The sequence below is a fragment of the Dermacentor albipictus genome, unplaced genomic scaffold (genome assembly GCF_038994185.2).
Source record: "Dermacentor albipictus isolate Rhodes 1998 colony unplaced genomic scaffold, USDA_Dalb.pri_finalv2 scaffold_12, whole genome shotgun sequence".
NCBI lineage: Eukaryota > Metazoa > Arthropoda > Arachnida > Ixodida > Ixodidae > Dermacentor > Dermacentor albipictus.
This window is the reverse complement of record NW_027225566.1, coordinates 11014266-11031945: the sequence shown is the minus strand read 5'-3', so window position 1 is coordinate 11031945 and position 17680 is coordinate 11014266. Positions and strand designations below refer to the sequence as shown.

Sequence of the window (17680 nt, the reverse complement as noted above, 5' to 3'; positions counted from 1 at the left end):
CAATCGTGCTTCTCTGAAGCCGGCAATACTGATAGCACCGACACCGGTATTAAAGTCGACGTGGCCAATTGTTATAATTGTGCCGTGACGACGCGGCACCAGCAACGCGCTACCGGCCTCCTCAAAATCGGCCGCTGATCAAAATCATACCATCTGCGGGAATGGCTGCGTATCCGCTTTGTTTTATTTGGTAAGATGGGGCACACAGTCCTGTGGACTTACATGTGCGGTTACACTGACACATTAGTCAATTTCCCAGAAATATTGCACAAGCTTATGCGAAGCGGAAAAGAAGTTTTGGATTGTTTCACAAAGTTGCGTGAAAAGCTTTCTCGCTCGGGTCTCATTAATCTGGTACAGCGCTGCCGTGAGAAGCCAGTATACTGTCCGGATCAAGACTCACCCACGAGTGTTTATGTAGCTATTTTGCATTGAACGCACGAATTATATGCGAGCTCAAAAGTGTAAAGAGCAAGAGACAACTGTCGAAATTAGCAGTAAAAACCTTCAGTGTCCCCGGTCACCGTTGTCTATTTCTGAATTTCTTATTAAATATGGATATCGTTACAGCAAAATTGATGTTCTAGCATTCCACGATGTACCTGTCGATGGTAACAACACTTTTGCGCATATAGAGATACGGCAGTTGACGCGACCGGTGAAGTGAAAGCGCATCTTGGCTTGTAAAATGTAAATGTAAACAGCAACCCAGAGAGAGATTTATATTGCTAACCTAGTCGAGGTGTGGGCGTGTTTGGCGTGGTGCGGTGGTAAGATGCTTGTCTCGGAATCATGAGGTCCGCAGTTCGAGTCCTGCGCGAAAGTTTTTTTTTTCTACTTTCTTTTTTTTGTATGAATAATTTTTCTTATCCTTAAAGCGGTCTCTGTCAATTTTTAATCAAATATATTGATCAGAAGCTACAGCATTTTTTCGAGTACAAGACGTCACACTACAGAGAACAGAACGACAGTCACAACGTCCCAAAATACGACAGACTGAAAATTTCCTGTTGTGTTATTCAAGTGGGTGAGACGTCTATACGGCGTATACGCACATTGCCGTCCTTTCTATTAAAAGCAACGTTGCTGAAACACGTCGTACAAGACGCTGTACGACTCGCATAACATCGAAATACAACGCCGTCACCATCCATGAGATCACCGAAAGCACGGTCGCTTTCGGTGGCGGCCTACAGATGGCAGCACAGGTAGCGCCGGTAAAGTTACAGGTGATATTATTTTGCCGTCTTCAGCCTTAGCTACATGTGAGTGCGCGCTGCATTGACGCCGTCCGATGCAGTTGTTTAATTGTGTGTACGCTGTGCCGAGAGTAATTGTGGTGCATTTTGTATTCATTGAGAATCACAAAACCCCTGGGACCGCGTAATATAGCCCGCAGTATCCTTCGTGTGGTGCGCCGATGTCGAAGGTATGAGCCTTCGCCACTTTCTTTGTTCCGGGCTCACGAAAAGGATCTCCTCCTCTGGCACTCTCGCATCGTATCACACTGTACGGAAGAATTTGGTGAAAATTGTGCTCTTACGTCCTGTAGTTGATCCGCAATTCAACAGTGTGTGCGCCGGAAGGACCGTTGGTGCAGTCGATGCCGCGGCACCTGTGACGCTAAAAGGAGCGTTTTCCGAGTACGCCTAGAAAGGTAAGTCCGGCGCTTGCGCGCATTCTTCCTGTCTATGGTTCGTGAAGTGTGCGTTCTTGTACGTATCGCAAGACCCGTACAACAACCGAATCCGAATGAGTAAAGCAGCAAGAATTATAAATGTGCTTTTCAAATGGTTGTTCTTCATGTCGCAGTGCACATTTAGCAAAAAGTTCCATGGAAATTGCCCTAAAACGTATTCATGTTACCAACAGCTCTATCTGTGGTTTATTTACTTTCACCTATGAAGCACGCTAGCGCGGGTGGTTCTTTGATCTAAATGGGCACAAAAATTCAAGCAAAGAAAGTTACTGTTTGTGTACATAATTTTTCATTGAGAAATGGTATAGGCATTTCCAGAAGTAGTACGTCGATGTGTCGTCTTCACAGCTAACAGCTGCGCGAGATAGCACCCGATTTCTTCGTCGACGCATGGCCAGATTTTCAGCTTGTATGGAAATTCTTCTGTTTATAGAGTGTCGTCAGATGACGTGTATTAGTGTCCTGTGTGTTTTCGTGTACTTGTAAAGGGTTCCGACCTTGCAGAGAAGCCGAAATTACAAAAGCAATGTTTCTTTTTAATCGAAAAATCTTTCTCTTTTCTGTATTGTCTCTCCAGAAACAGAGGTGGTCTGTTGTAATTTTGAGCGCATCGTCCTTTGGGAGCAGTGCTTTGTTGCGCCGCATAAACAAATTAGGTTTTGGAACGCTTTTCATGTCCTAAGGAATTTTTCGATAGTACAATTCACATTTCACGTTATACAGCTGTACGTTTGTGTGAACCTTTTCATAGTAGATTCATGTTTGCTACAGTTCGATTTACGTGTTATTTAACCGCCTGTGATGTTACGGTCAGATATTTGCACAACCAGTTGCAGCTTCATGTAACTGGTTGTATGAGACTTTTTTCAAAATATGACGTGATCTTTTTATATCACAAGTTTGCAGTTTCAGCAGGGATTACAATAAATTAAGCATTTATTATTGTTTAGGGATGGCAAGATTTTGTGAACCAGAGGCACCTCCACATATGCACCTGCGGCACTTCTGCAGCCTCAACAGCACGGCAAAGTACCTGATATGCATGCTGTGACAAGGTGTGTGCAAAGCAGTCGCTGTCACTTACACGAGCTACAGATTTTGTTCGTATCATCCATGTTTGGAAACTCTCCTGAATTTTTCGTGGGTTTACAAATGTGGGCTCATTTTACAATTTTTTCAATGTCACTTTAGAAAGACAATGAAGTTGTGTTGGTTAAGATGTTTTAAAGCTGTTGAGAGATTAAGGGCATGACATTGTTAAAATGCATGTAAAAAATTAATTGTAATGGTACTTGTACTGGTTTATTATTAGCGATGCAATATCTCTAACAAGAGCATCAGAGGGGCACTTGCTTTAGGGAAGTTTGGTCAGATAAATTCATGAAGCAGCGTAAAGCGGCAGCAGCAAGCACGCTGAGAAAGCTCTGTAATCTAAAAAAAAAACAAAGTTGTCAGTTACTGGTTTCAAGTTCGCTGCTGCTTTTTGTGCTGCACGACAAGTTAAATAATGGTTGATAATGTGTGCGTGATGTAATAGTTCTGCGCAAACACACGAGGTGGAGAGAAGTAATTATTCAAGGGAAAATCAGACATCCGCCCGCTCGTAGCATTTGCTACAAAGGAAACCCATATGTGTTCCTCAAAAGGAAAGCCGCACAGTTGAAGAAAAATTCGTCCTGGTCCGGGACTCGAACCCGGGACTACCACCTTTCCGAGGCAGCCACTCTACCATCTGAGATAACCAGGTGGCTAGCACATGGTAGGGCGAAGTCGAATTAGTTGACAACACGAAGCAAAGGCAAGGGTTTGACGTAATATTTTTTTCCCCTTAATTAATTACCTCTCTACACCTTGCGCATTTCCGCAGAACTATTACGTCAGACCCTTGCCTTTGCTTCATGTTGTCGACAAATTCGCCCGGCCATCTGCTAGCCGCCTGGTTATCTTAGATTGCAAAGCGGCTGTCCCGGAAAGACGGTGGTCCCGGGTTTGAGTCCCGGACCTGGACGGTTTCTTTTTTTCAGCTCTGAGGCTTTCCTTTGGAGGAATCCGTACGGGTTTCTTTTGTAGCAATTGCTACGAGTGGGTGGATGTGCGATTTTCCCTTTATTAATAATGTGTGTGTGTATGCAACAATGGGGGTGCTGAGAGCAAGCTTTAAAATAATGTGTGCTATGTCCCCAACAAAGAATTTAGTGTGTGCAGCATTTTTACAAAATATTATGTTCACAGGTTGGCAGGTATGACATAATGTACAACGATACTGTACAACACTTTTGCTGTAGATGCCATATTCATAACGTTCATTTTCTGTCTACTTGAATCGTATATTTAGAATTTGGCCCACCTTCAGTTTGATCAAGTTACATAGGTAGCCCCCTCTGAGGTAAATATAATTAGGGGCTATTGTAGATAAGCATGATATACCTACTCACTGTATTGTGACATATTTTTAGGGACTGTGTTGTGAGGCATGCATATCCTTTTACCTGTATGTCTTGCTGCCGGTTGCCCGACAAAAGCATAAATGCTCTGCCCACCTTTATTATTATGCTTTCATGTAGACTTCTAACATCTGTGCCCACATAGACTCCATGTTCTTAATTACATTTTTCTAAGTATTCACTGTTGTGCATTACATTATTGTGTTACATTACTGTGCATTACATGCTTTTCTTTGTTTTATTTGGGAGGGGTACTCATTTCTATAATATTACAGAGAATAGGACTTCAAAACAAAAAGCCACGAAAGGTGGCTTCAAAGTGTATGATGCTTGGAATTCTACATTCCATCCCCTAAAGCGCTACCAGTAGTAAAACATTCCTAATTGCCTTTTTTATAAGCTAGCTGCCAGATACATAGTCCCATTATGAGAGTATGTTATTTTTCTTTCTTTGGTCTGACTTGTTTTGTTGAACGTTCTCCTGGTTAGTTCAGAATTTGTTTTCTTGCCACCTCATGCAATACTCCAACTGGAGCCTATGAGCTATGTGTATAATAAATAACTAAATTCCTAAAGCATGCAACAAACCATGCAGCATAGCATTTAAATGTTGCCAGTTTATAATGCTTCTTGAGTGCAGCGCAGCATGGAGCTTGAGGCTGATCTCTTCAGATGTAAAAAAAAATTGCAGGTTATGAAAATGTGGTCCTACAAACTGCTGGTTACGCATGTCAGTCAGCCTGTTGCAGTGGTCACAAGTGAGAATGTAACCAAAAGCTGGGCGTGCTCGGCCATTTTGCATATGGCACAGGATAAAGCTTCACCTCTGCTATTGCTTCTCTTATAATAATGGCCTTCGAGTATACATGCCGAGTTATGCTTCTGGGGACACTTATTAGTTAACCTTATCAGGTAATACCATTAGCCTTATGGGTGCTGTAATGTTGCAGTGCCTGCAGGATGGCCAGCATTACAATACACATTAAAATTATTGTACAAGTCATGCAATGGTATCGGGATTGGCCCACCAAGTGACACCCTTTAATTACACTATACCTGGGATCAGCCCCGCTCACTCAGTCAGGGAGACATCCATGCATAAGGGGAGGGGTATAGCAAATAGAGGGCGTTCAATTAATCTTTCTCACATAGATAGCTCATACATATAATCTTTCTTAAATTGCATGCTTTGTTGCTCAAAGTGAAGTTACTTATGTGCATAATGTCAGCATTTCGATCCTATTTATGCCTAACGAAAGTTGCTTTGTTCAGTGTCACTTTTTGTATTGTTTCGCTTGTGATTCTAACCTCAGTTGTTTTATAACTGCTATAGGTATGGCTGGACCTGGAGAAGAAGTGTAAGCAGACCATGCTATGTTGCTGATCTGCGCTGATCTCCACATCCAAGTTGGTCCCGCGACAGTTGGGCGCCATTGTGCCTTGCTTCATTGACAAGGTGATATAATATGGTGAGCTTGTACTTCAATATCAGTATTGAAAATTATGTTAAGGAAAAAAGGCAAGGATTGGTCTTTATGATAGATACACTCATGTTCTTTCTTTAAGGTGTTCTTTTGACACTGTTCTGCATGGACATATTTTTAGAGAATTATAACAGTCCTTTATTGCAAAGTGCCATGGCGCTAGTTTATGCGTTAAAGTAGCACTCTTTCACCAAAAAAAGCCGTATTTAGCACACAGTTCACAAGGAAAGAAAGGAGGCAACAGGACAGAGTGCTACTAACAGTTCAGTATTATAGCTCGCACAGTAATATTGTGCAAAAGGTGAAAGGGGGAGAATAGATCTGAATACATATTGTTCGCACAGAAACGAAAAGGACGCATCACGTGGTGAGTGTGACACTTGTTTTACAATGATAAGAAGCAGTCTCACTGTCTAGTAATTCTCTGTATGGGGAGCTAGTGCTAGGTTCCTCGTTATACATATAAGAAAAGCCTCAGATATCTCTCCAGTGCTTTTGTCTTTATATTTTGTCACGATCAAGCAGCTTTCAAACATAGGTGCATGTGCACCGAGAGTAGTGCACTACCACTGCTAACTGACCCTCGCATCAAGTTTGCTTGGTCACGCTGCCAGTCATTTATACATTGGCCGGTTTATCCGATGTAGCCTCTACTGCATGAAATGGTATGTGATAGACACTGCACCTGTGTACTGGTACGTGCTTTCTTACATGATTTTTTTCAGAGATAGTGATGCAGGCCTTTTCATTATTTACATGCCTACACAACAAACCACGCATTATCTGTGCTTAGAAAGAATTGTAGGAAAATCTAGCATGAGGCAACTGTTCTCAGCACGAAACAAACTTGATTCGTTGGTTTTCGTTCATTATTGCGATCACACTAAGGCAGACAAGCTTGTAGGCTGTGCTTCTGCAATTTGTACAGCACACTGACAGCACTGGTGTGGGCCTAATCTGTGGGCTGACTGATGGCACCTTCTACGGCGCAGACCACTTGTGTTGGGCGAGGCACCAATGTTGACGTTTGTTCCCTTGTGCAGAACAGCAGTCCTAGGTTTAGAGTAGTTGTAGGAAGACAAGGTAAACATAACTTCCATGGCTTGAGTGGGCTCATTTCTCTTGGGGCATCTAGCTTTTTTTCTTGCAACTGTGCAGAGGTGCTTCCCTAGAGTCAGCGTGAAAATGGCATAGAGTTGTGCATTCGGGAACTCCTGAACAATGATCTGCCGTAGTTAGGGCCTTGCGAAAATGCACTGTCTACCAAGTGGTAGGAGGTGCATTATTCAGCCACTGATTTCCTGTTGGCATGATTGCACTCGTGCTGTCAGTAATTTCTTGGCTTGCCGAATTATCTTGAGGCCCCACGCTGATGATGCTACCGATGTCTTCATGTGCACATTTTCAGGATGAGGTTTTTTGCTTTGCAAATGTTGTTGAAAGGTAGGTGGTGCTTACAGGTAGCTATTCTAAATATTAGTGAAATGAATTGGCCCATCTTGCTTCGTCAAACATCGTCACGCCGACATCAGTTGCACAAACAAAAAACCTGGCCTACTTGCAGCGTCGTGCACGAAGAAACAAACAAATCAGTTGCTGGATTGTCTTGACATCGCATACTAAGCTGAGACCAGAACTGCTGTAGCTACAAACCAGGCAGAAACGATGATGATGAGCAGGGATTCGCAGTAGCGCCACTTCGTGGGGCACCAAGGAGGCTCCGTTCAAAACAAAAATGGCGTTCAGCAAGTAGAACCATGCAACGGTCAGAGTCGGTGCATGGTGCTCTCGATCAAGTTGGCTCAAGGAGTGTCTGAAAAATCAGACGAGAGGTTGCAAGGCGTCCGAATATTCGGAAGTTGTTATACATTATGGTCCATGGGGAGAATGGCAGTGCCGTGAAGCAGACCAAGTAATCATGTCCGGAAAATCAGTCGGCGACTGTACCTATACCTATGTGTCTATGTATACCTAGGTGCAACAGTGTTTGCTATGATCTGTGCCAGAATTGCTGTTGCCCGTAGATGCCCAACATGTAGGGTGTCAAATTGTAAAATACCTTGCAAAAGTGATCTACGGAAAAATACCGCTTCTGCTATATTTGGCTTTTGCAAGAAATTTAGCGGCTGCTGGCACTTACCTTAAAAGGCTTTATACGGTCTTCGCATGGCCAGGGCCTTGTACTTTTGTAAGTTTGCTTATCTCGAAATTTACCCCAGTTTTTATAACTTCAAGTTGGCAGGATACCTAGTCTCCTTTAACGTGTACCCAATAGACCTTACATAGGGGTTTTGGCATTTCCCTGCCATCTAAATGCCGCCATTGTGGCCGGGATTCAATCCCGTGCCCTCTGCCTGAGCAGCGCAATGTCAAAGCCAGTACACTACGGTATTTTGCTGGCAGAAGGGTTTAGTTTCTGAATAATTTATTATCTCAACCTGTCGGTGTTGTTTTTAAAGGTATTTCATGTTTGTATTCTGTTGCTTCAATACTAGTAATTATTGTTAATCAAACGATGTGTCCATCTTTTTCCTATAAGACTTGCTTCAATCGCCTGCTAATTATGACAGCTTATTCTCCCACAGTAATCCATGTTCCCTTGAAACATAGGCAGTGCATGAAACCACATATTTTTCAATAAGATTGATTCATTATCTTCTATGACCGGAATGCTGAACCTTTCTTATCTGTGAAAACATAGGCGAATTTGCCTATGTGCTAACCTGTTGCATGAGTCAAGATAAATTATTGGCTTTACTTTTTCAGGTGGCCTGCTCGCTCTCACCCAAGCAACCCACTCCAGCGGTCTTCTCTCGGCAGACTGGATGCATCGAAATACCGTTAGAAGGTCCAATAAACAGTGCTTGGGACATTTATGACATGCTTTTATTTAAGCCGGAGGACTTCAGGCTTAATGAAAGCTCAAGTGGGTGTACAGAAATACCTACGTAAAGTATACTTGTCTTTTTCACTTACAAGTACATGCCAATACTTTGCCTGACATTTTTCACCCCAAAATTACGCTATACTGTGGATTTGTGAACAAACCATTACAGCAAAAAGCACTGCATTAAGACGAGTACAAGTAATCAAACATATACTAAACTTGCAAGAATTACATTTGCATACTTGTAGTAAATATGAAAATGAGGGACAGTCTTCTTCAGGGTGCATTTTCTTGTAGGTCATACATAGAGAACGTACTCGTGGGTCATACAAAACTTGTTCATGATTTATCACATCGGTGTTGGTAGTGCTAATCAATTTATGCCGAAAATTGTGTTCATCTTCGTATCAAGCAATGTACCAGGCAAACCTACATATGAAAGTGGCGTTCTTGTTGCGAACCTAATGCAGATCTACTTTTCTTCAATGCTGATCGCAAATACACAAGTGTACAAAATAGGTGTAAAGAGTAAATTATATTAAGCAACATCAATCCATTCTGAAAGGACCTGGTATGAATGTAGCAAAAAATAGGTCTGAACAGGGGCAAACAGGTCTGGGTTAGATAGGACGGGATTAAACGGGTCAGGATTAAACGGGATTAAACGGGTCAGGATTAAACAGGATTTAAACGGGTCAGGATTAAACAGGATTTAAACGGGTCAGGTTTAAACAGGAACAAACGGGATTTAAACGGGTCAGGACTGAACAGGATCAAACGGGGTCCCGTTCCATAACCCTATTTGATGAAACCCGTTTGAAAACAAATAGGATTTTCTAGTAGGGGTGCTGCCCGGAATTTGTCGCCTTTGTTTCCTGCTTAGAGCTTGTATGATTTTGAGCCTTCAGTCGCCGTGGTTGCTCAGTGGCTATGGTGTTGGGCTACTGAGCACGACTTTGCGGGATCGAATCCAAGCCATGGCGGCCGCATTTCGATGGGAGCGAAATTTGAAACTTCAGCATGCAGCTGCCTACCACGTGTACAGCGTTGCGTTTATACTGAACTGCATGCGAAAAATTTACTGGACGATCAAGAATTTATCTGGAGGGTGAAGGTGGGCGTAAGTGAGTCGAGGGTGAGCAACCGCCTAGCAAGGGTCTCCGGACCACCCTTGGAGCAGCTCAACACTGAATGAATTTGCGTGCCATTAAGAGTGTTAAGAAACTGCCCATCGAGAATGTTTGCTGCTTTTCGCTACGACGTCGTTACAAGGACGAAGATGGAAGTTTCGCAAAATCGATCATTCATTGCCCGATCATGTCTGTTGTTAGATATGGAGCTGTTTCCTGCGCCTGCTTCGAGTTTCCCAAGACGACATCGAATCGCAGCACAACTAATTGAGAAGCGCAGAAACGTGGAAAGCACATTCCAGAGGAGCGCTCGGGCAAACAAGTTGAAGGCCACAAGTTCACGTGCAAACAAGTTCGTACGCCACCGGTAGCTATTCTCTGCTTGACTCTTCCAGAAGGCGAGGGGATAGCCCGGCACTGTAGGAAGGAAAGTGGGTTCCAAACCAAAACGGCGGTAAATTGCCGGGACGGCCTGATGGCGGTAATGCGCCTTGACAGCCGGACGGCTGTGATGTACCGGGAAGGCCCAAGCGTCCCCCTTCTTCGCCTTTGAAGAAGGCATTTGCCACCACAGCGGGGTCGTACCGCCGGGAGTAGGTGGGCCCTCGGACAATGGAGCCCAAGCGTCCCCCTTCTCCGCCTTTGAAGAGCGCATTGAAAGTCTGCAAGGCAAGACCGCAGAGAGCCGCCGGGTGTGACACTGCGACACGGGCGCCAACCATTGGCCGAAAATGGCGTCATCTGAGTGGACTCTCTCATTGGCCGAACATGACGCGACTTCCAGTCCTCGAAGGGTTTAAAAGAAGCATTCCAGAGAGACCAGAGCATTCCCTAATTCACCTCTCTCGATCTTCTTGCCGTGGGCCGCAGCGTCCGAGTTGCTGCCGGCTCGTAATGACTGTACGACTGTTACTTGACTCTCACCTCTCTGTATATAATGTAAAATAAACCCTCCCAAGTTTGTTTTCATCGCGAAGTCCGTCCTCAACCCCTACATCTGGTGGCAGTGGTGGGATCGCCTCCGAATGCAACAGCTGGTGGCAGCGCTACGGATAAACCTTCGTCGAGAGAGATCCTAAGGAACCGAGAAGAGCGAAGAAGAGAGATCCTTCTTCGAAAGAGGTCCGAAGAAACTGGGAGTGCCGAAGAAGAGCGAGCCTTCGACCCCGGGAGTCCGGAAGAACCGGGAACAGCGGACAAATGAACCGGATGGCAGGGTGCTGCAATCGTAAGTGAGCGCGTGGTTTTTTCCCTTTTGATTCGCCAGACTCAAATGTTTGTGTTCATTTTGATAGTTCTGGGAATCGGGAGTTTGTTGCATTGTGTGTTTGCACAAATTAAGGAAAACAGTTCTAACCACCTGTCGGGGCCGCTGCCATGGATCTTTGAAGGTTGACGAGGTTAGACTTGTGCGACGATTTGGGAGTTGAGGCGGATGAACGGATGAAAACGCCAGCTATCATAAAGACGATTAACGATAGTGGCAATGATGAAAAAAGCATTGAGCTTGCTTGGGAGGTGATACAGGAACCACAGGAGCGTGAGCGTCGTGAACGTGTGCGTGAGCATCGTGAACGTAAGAGTGAGCGTAAGCGTGAAGAACGCGAGAATGAACGGAACCGTCAGCTTCAAGAACTTACTCTTAATAATAATAATAATATATGGGGTTTTACGTGCCAAAACCACTTTCTGATTATGAGGCACGCCGTAGTGGGGGGCTCCGGAAATTTCGACCACCTGGGGTTCTTTAACGTGCACCTAAATCTAAGTACACGGGTGTTTTCGCATTTCGCCCCCATCGAAATGCGGCCGCCGTGGCCGGGATTCGATCCCGCGACCTCGTGCTCAGCAGCCTAACACCATAGCCACTGAGCAACCACGGCGGGTGAACTTACTCTTAGGTGTGAGCGTCACGAACGTGAGAATGAACGTGAACGTGAGTATAAGGAACGTAAGCTTGAGCGTGAGCAAAAGTATGAGAGAGAGAAGGCAGCGCTGATCAAAGAGATACAGTATTGGGATCAGTTATTGGCACAGAGACAACGGCTGTCTGAGAATTCTGCAGGTAGTACAGAGCGAAAGAAAAGGCAGCATCGAGCGGATTTTCGCCAAAAGCCGACGAGAAGAGTAGTGCCTGTGAGATTGGCTGCAGGTTCATAAGTGAAGGGAAAAGGCCAGCCGCTAACGATGCCTTAGTGGCAACAGAGACCGTTAAAGGCCGCAAGGAGAGCGACGAGGTGCTGTGCCAACAGATGACTGTAGAGACAGCTAGGCCAGCTGCGAACAAACTGGCACAGTTACCGCGCGTGTGCGTCGCTGGTAATGTTAGCGTGGTTGCTAGCGAAGCAAAGTGTAGAGCTGAACCGACAGACGCGAGCACCCATGTAGAGCCAGATCTGCGGGCAGAAGTGAAGTGCGAACTGGACGATGCAGTTGAGAGTAGTTCTCGGGATGGCGAGCTCCGTAGTTCACGAGAGAACAACTGCATTGTTCAGGGATCGGTGCGGCTCTCCGCCAGTCTAGATAGCCTAGATATGGATGGTTCAGTTATTAATCATTTGGACTGTGCGTGCGAGACAGCGATCGATACCGACGGGCTGTGTGTCGATGCACAGCGTGAGCTGGGCAATGTAGTAGAGGGCAGTTCCCAAGAGTGCGAGTTGTCTAACTCGAGTAAAGCCTGCTGCATTGTTCCAGAGTCGGTTGAGCTGTCCGCCAGTCGAGGCAGAGAGAGTGTTGATTTAAGTGAGAATCACTCAGTCTGTGTGGGCAAGAGACCGATCCGGGCCGACGAAAAGTGTACCGGCCAGCGCGACGCACGAGAAGGCGACATGAAAGCGAGTGCAAAGAGAAAGCGCCGTAAAAAGAAGCGCGGTAAAGACCGAAAGACGGTAACTAATGTAGCGCCCCCAAAGATGGCGAGAAACCCAAAAGGGTAGGCGCGAGGAAAATTGTGTGGTCGTCACGGACGATGTTGACGCATCCAAAACGTTCGAGCCTCCGGTCAAAGCGGGACCGCGAAGCATGTTCTGCACGGACGCGGACAAAGGGCACGGGGCAGTTAAACTCCTCGTCGTTCCGTAGTTCTTTTCAAAGCTCAGCGTGCAGTACGAAGAAGCGCAAGGTGGCAGGACAAAACCAGGTGGGGAGTAGCGACGCGGTCAATCAAGTTTGTGAGGAAAGCGGGGCGCCAGGAGGCAAATTGGCAGGAGACCGTAACGTCTTGGGGGAGCTGATAGTGAGTCAGCCCTTTTGTTGTTCCTCGGCAGCCAGAGTAGCTTTCAAACCGCGGCCACCTCGGGTGCGGCTCAAAGTATGAGTAAGACATAAGCGTTTGGAAAGGGAGGCCAAGAGCGCTTCCGTAGAAATAAAGTGTTTCGTTTTTTATTTTGAGCATCGGAAAGTTTTCGCGAATTAAGACTAGGATTTCTTTCATTGTGTAAGGTTTGAGCTTTGTTTGTGTTTTCGTTTGAGAAGCTCCGAGATTTGAAGGATGAGGTTTGTGTAAACATGTAGTCTCGCGAGTGTTAGTTAATAAGTAAATAGGTTTTCTTTTTTTATATGTGTGTAAGTAACCTGAGTCAAGGTTATCGGGAGAGGCCTATCGTAACACGCGTGTGTTTTAGTTAACCGTCTTTTTTTATAAGCGTTTTTTTTATTTTCTAAGGTTAACCGCGTGGTTTTCAGTGAGTGGATGATTTGCACTGAGAGGCGTCCTTAGTTCCATTAGCGCGTGTCCTGTGTGGACACAAGGAAGCAGATTTATGACTGGGTTGCTTGTGTGTTGAGGGCAGCCGTATTCTGACTTCTCTGATAAGTATGCGTGGAACGAGTTATTAGAAGACGCATTATTTTAAGGGTTCTGCGGAGTGTGTAGGTCCCGCAAGTTTAATTGTTCGTTTAGGTCGCGTGTCCTGTAGGACTTTCAGGGAAGAAACTTGAGTTAGCGTAAATGAAAAGTTTGCCTACAACGCAAGTACGCGTTCTGTTTCGTGACCACAAAGCTAGTGCGCTTGTGATTACGTACTTGTGAGGTTGACCAGATTGTTCAGTGGCACCAATACGTGCGATAAGTACGCCACTGCTATAGATTGGAAACATGCTGTTCGTGGAGTTAGGTCACTTTACTTATATTCGGCTGTTTTTATTTGTTGTTTGCAACGTCAACGACCCTTTGTTTTGCAACAACAATAGTACTCTGGTCTTGTCGGCATTCGAGGAGAAATGGATAGCTGTTTGGAAGGGTGGTTGGAACTGTTTTGTCAAAATTGAGGAAATAAAAGATCAGGGTAGATTTCGACTCAGTAACAGCCTGGCGAGTCAGGGGCGAAGAGCCTGCGCTTACGCGTGGTGCAGCGCTGTGTTGTTTTGTTTGGTTGACGTATGTTCTCCAGGGCCCAGGATCCCGAAGTTCGTCAAACGAGGCTCAACACCAATACCCTGCAGGTTCTTTCAGCGTTCCTCATGGCAGCGAATTGAGTTCACCGGCCATTCAGAACAACCGGGGCGAGGACGATCTTTTAGATATGGAGCTGTTTCCTGCGCCTACTTCGAGTTCCCCAGACCACATCGAATCGCAGCGCAACTAATTGAGAAGCGCAGAAACGCGGAAAGCACATTCCAGAGGAGCGCTCGGGCAAACAAGTTGAAGGCCACAAGTTCACGTGCAAACAAGTTCGTACGCCGGCGGTAGCTATTCTCTGCTTGACTCTTCCAGAAGGCGAGGGGATAGCCCGGCACTGTTGGAAGTAAAGTGGGTACCAAACCAAGACGGCGGTATTGTGCCGGGACGGCCTGACGGCGGTAATGCGCCGTGACAGCCGGACGGCTGTGATGTACCGGGAAGGCCCAAGCGTCCCCCTTCTTCGCCTTTGAAGAAGGCATTTGCCACCACAGCGGGGTCGTACCACCGGGAGTAGGTGGGCCCTCGGACAATGGAGCCCAAGCGTCCCCCTTCTCCGCCTTTGAAGAGCGCATTGAAAGTCTGCAAGGCAAGACCGCAGAGAGCCGCTGGTTGTGACACCGCGACACGGGCGCGAAGCAGAAAATGGCGTCATCTGAGTGGACTCTCCCATTGGCTGAACATGACGCGACTTCCAGTCCTCGAAGGGTTTAAAAGAAGCATTCCAGAGAGACCAGAGCAGTCCCTGATTCACCTCTCTCGAACTTCTTGCCGCGGGCCGCAGCGTCCGAGTTGCTGCCGGCCCGTAATGACTGTACGACTGTTACTTGACTCTCACCTCTCTGTATTTAATGTAAAATAAACCCTCCCAAGTTTGTTTTCATCCCGAAGTCCGTCCTCAACACCTACACTGTGGACAGCGTGTATTAGTTCTGCACAGTGTAATTAAGTGTCCAATTCGCACTGATGTGGAAAGGCGATCGAATGAAAATTTTTCTACCCGCAGCCGGCGATTGCCTTGTACTCGGTTGAAAATGCGGAACGCGATGTTCGGGCTTAAATCATTTATCGGCACTTCACTACCTGAAATGTGCAAATAGTAAGTTTTTAAGAAATAATAAATAATAAGATGAGTGCTCTGCTGCTGACGGTCGTCGCGACCGTCAGCAGCAGAGAAACCGAACGGCACACTATAAATTTATCAAGCGTGATGAGGCCAAACGCGAGGGTGAGGGCGAAGTCTGGCGTCACTCGGGGCACTCTCGCCGTCAGTGCGCGGAGCGAGATAGCAGCGCCCCGGTGTGGCCCCACAGCCACTGCGGCCACCTGTGCCATGGTCCGTTTACTTTTTTGGCCGACAGTACCTGTCCGAAGTGTGTGATTTGAGGGCCCTGCGTTGCCTACACCTGAAAAACTGCTGTGAAATAGAAGGGTGACTGTGAGCTGGCGTGAGTATTGCACTTCATTGTTGTAGCGCTGACTATTTTTTTTATTCTTCGTGGTTTTGCGACAGTGCCGAAGTGATCAGGCATCGCCTTGCAAGCGCATCGAGTGCATGAACCCCTGAGCTTCCATTATGTGCATTTGCCTTTGTCACAGATTGCCTCTACAAAGCTGGGCCGCTGGAAGGAAGCCCTGCGTTGGGAACCTTCTGTGTTGAAAAATGGCTGCTTCGTCTGGGTCGAGCTGGTATTCTACAGCAGAAAAAATTGATGTAGTGCTATCAATGGCGGAGATTAACGGCAATGCTTCATTAGCAATTAGTCTGTACGCGTCTCGCCATCCGGATGGGCGAGTTCCAACCAAAGCAACATTTTTTAGCATTTTCAGTCGTTTTCGCACAACAGGCTCAGTTCACCGAAAAATACAGCCAAAGAAGAGCATCATGGATGAGGACATTGAAATTGACGTCCATGCCTGCGTGCATGCAATGCCAAATGCACGCATCAGACAGGTGTCTAAAGAACTCGTGAAAAGCGTGGAAAGAGTGCGCAACGTTCTAAAAAAGCTGGAATTTCGTCCGTACCATATGAATTTTCATCAGTACCTAAGTGAGGGAGACTTTGAAAAACAGGCAGACTTTCGTAATTGCACCCTAATAAAAATTGACCAAGAAAAGGATTTCGTACAAAGAGTGATTTGGACTGATGAGGCTTGATTTTGCAGGAACGGCACAGTGAACGTTCACAATGCTCACTACTGGCCACAAGGAAATGCTTACTGGCTGCGGCAACACAACAACCAAATTTGCTGGGGTCTAAATGTATGGTGTGGCATACTTGGGGGCAGAATCATCGGCCCTCACTTCTTCGAAGGGATCCTCGATGGAAATAATCACAAGCACGAAATTCCTGCTGGTGTCGTCGATAAACTTGCCTTGAGTATCCCTCTCAACGAACTGAGGCAAGTTTGGTTCCAGCATGAAGGGGCCCCACCACATTTCTCCTCCACTGAAAAGAACTGGTTAACTGTACCTTTCCACGGCAGTGAATTGGACGCGAAGCAGAGATGTTTTGGCCGCCGAAATCCCCTGATCTCTCTCCAGTGGACTTCTTTTTGTGGGGCTACGTGAAAGATCGCGTTTACGCAGTTCAGCCCACCCATGTCAACTATATGAAGATAAGAATAGTCAGCGCTTGTATAAACATCGACCCGGAAATGCAGCGCAGAGTTGTGGACTCGACGCGAAAGCGGTTCGTGGGGTGGGTTGCGGCGGAAGGCAAGCATTTGGAACGTTTTTAAATCGTTGGTTTTTTGGCGATTGTCACAATTCTAAGTTGAGTAAGATTTCATATCACTCGAAACTAATATTGTGTAGGGAATGGTAAATTTGAAGCAAATTTCTGAGATGTTTGTATGTTTTGTTTGTATGTGTGCCATGGATTTACACTGTACTTGTTTGTTTTTTGTTGTTGTTATTCTTTTATTCCCTCTTCTTCCGAAGTAATGCCGGAATCGGAGCTGTGTCTAACTACATAAATATGAATTTGACTAAGTTGGCACAATTTTATGGTCTGTGATGGGGACAGGTAGATGCGTTCTAATTTTACAAAGCTGACATAGAGAATACGGTCCATTAACCCGCGTTTCCTAAGCGCTGACAATGCAGGGTCGTAAATTCTCTTTACGCATGTGCAAGGCGCCCTGGAAAGTTTAGTGGTTAATGATGTGCTGTATGGCAGCTGACGCTGTCGCTTTATGTTGTGAGATTGAATAAGCCCTTTACTGCACAATTTTTTGCTTCCTCATAATATTGTTACGGTTAAAGTTAAACAGGCTTTATTTAAGGACCGAGATTGATGGTGAAGTAAAGATGGCATCCCGAGGCTGCACACGCATGCACACGCTAACGTCTTCTTCTGCTTCTCCTCGCCCGGCTCATGCCGTAGCGATCCCCGGTTGCCAGACGAAGCCCGCTGGGCAAGTCCAAATCACTCGGAAAGCATAGGGTGAAGCCGCTTAAGACGGGCAACATGTACTAACTGGGTCCGGCTAGACCGACGACCAGCCGACGTCAAGCGTGCCACCACGTACGTCAAGTCACTCAACCGATCTAAAATGACGAATGGGCCCGTGTACTGGGGTAAAAACTTTTCGCATAAGCCACGTTTACGTTGCGGAGTCCACAACCACA

At 46.0% G+C, this 17680-nt stretch overlaps 1 protein-coding gene and 2 long non-coding RNA genes across 6 annotated transcripts in view; 2 read left to right on the top strand and 1 right to left on the bottom strand.

Annotated features, from left to right (window-relative positions):
* Window positions 1-17680, top strand: part of LOC139051532 (papilin-like) — a 532082-nt gene that overhangs the window by 483577 nt on the left and 30825 nt on the right. The window lies entirely within an intron of this gene.
* Window positions 1-17680, bottom strand: part of LOC139051534 (uncharacterized) — a 47791-nt gene that overhangs the window by 9694 nt on the left and 20417 nt on the right. The window lies entirely within an intron of this gene.
* On the top strand, window positions 1221-8503 carry LOC139051533 (uncharacterized). The gene is made up of 4 exons (XR_011509423.1): window positions 1221-1657; window positions 2650-2754; window positions 5477-5612; window positions 8394-8503. It is a non-coding gene; the product is annotated as an uncharacterized lncRNA (long non-coding RNA).